The following is a 1,141-nucleotide window of genomic DNA, read 5'->3' on the forward strand; positions in this document are numbered from 1 at the left end:
ACTTAAGTACAAAAAATATCAGATACTTTAAGACTTTTACTCAAGTAACATTCCTAAAGGTGACATTAACTTTTACCAAAATAATTTTTTGGTAAGATACTTGTACTTTTACTCAATTTTCACTTTGTGATACTTTATACAACACTGCTCCTCTTGTTCCCTTCAGACAGGCGTGGGCAGAACTGGTGTACATAACTGGCCCACCTCATTTTATGTCTGTCTGTGAACCATAAACCATTTATACGTCTTTCTGTTAATATTAACTTCACCAGTGTCTCTCACACACTCTAAAAACTTCATTTGTCAGAATTAAATGAAGGATAATTAAAACATCACCATTCCACAGCTGGCATGCTGGTCCGTGCGGATCCGTGGATTTACTTAAACATATGTCGACAGGTTCTGTGCAACTGAATTGAGGAAATGTAACACATTTTGTCATGATCTGTGTTTTTATGCCATGGTTTTTCTAAATGTTTCAGTAGTCCCCGGTGTTCTGTGCCCAGCTGCCCTGCCCACACTCACTTGTTTCCCCTTGTGTCTTCTCCAGGTGTTTCTCGTTAACAGAAGTAACAAAATACTACAGAAATAGTTAAACACCACAAAACAAGTCATGACAAGAATTATAGTTGTTACGTTTTATTTCACATCTTTCCACAATTAGTTTTTCCATTTCATTAGTTTTACTTAGATAAAAATTGTGAAGAGAGCTGAAGCCACCAGCAGCAGGACGACACTGGTTGGACCTGCTGCTACTCCACTGTTACAGAAGTCTCCTTCACAGCAGGAAAAAGGGCTCGTGCAGGCTGCACTGTTCCAGCAGCCCTGGGTAATCAAACCTGTAAACCAAGATAGAAAAGTATTAGAAAAAATACAATAAGTAGCTGTATTATAGTGGTTTAATTTTGATTTTATAAACAGTCATTGAGTCTGGAACTCCTTATATGTTCAACAGCTAACCGTGTCCTTGGATAGAGTAACAGAGGCTGGAAATTGAATCACAATGTTTTATTCTTCTGCAGGACTTTGGAACAACTCCTATGCACGAGTAGCACCACAGACCACACGCTGCAGAAAAACACGGAACACACACACACACACACACACACACACACACACACACACACACACACACACACAC

At 39.2% G+C, this 1,141-nt stretch overlaps 1 long non-coding RNA gene across 1 annotated transcript in view; it reads right to left on the bottom strand.

Moving 5' to 3' along the window:
• Positions 1 to 634: 634 nt before the first annotated feature.
• The window catches only part of LOC106513621 (uncharacterized), a 1,405-nt gene continuing 898 nt past the window's right edge, over positions 635 to 1,141 (bottom strand). Inside the window, exon 3 of the long non-coding RNA XR_001309809.1 lies at positions 635 to 1,068. This is a non-coding gene — a long non-coding RNA (uncharacterized LOC106513621). The remainder of the gene's footprint in view (positions 1,069 to 1,141) is intronic.

Source organism: Austrofundulus limnaeus, unplaced genomic scaffold (genome assembly GCF_001266775.1).
Source record: "Austrofundulus limnaeus strain Quisiro unplaced genomic scaffold, Austrofundulus_limnaeus-1.0 Scaffold14, whole genome shotgun sequence".
In the NCBI taxonomy this organism is placed as follows: Eukaryota; Metazoa; Chordata; class Actinopteri; order Cyprinodontiformes; family Rivulidae; genus Austrofundulus; species Austrofundulus limnaeus.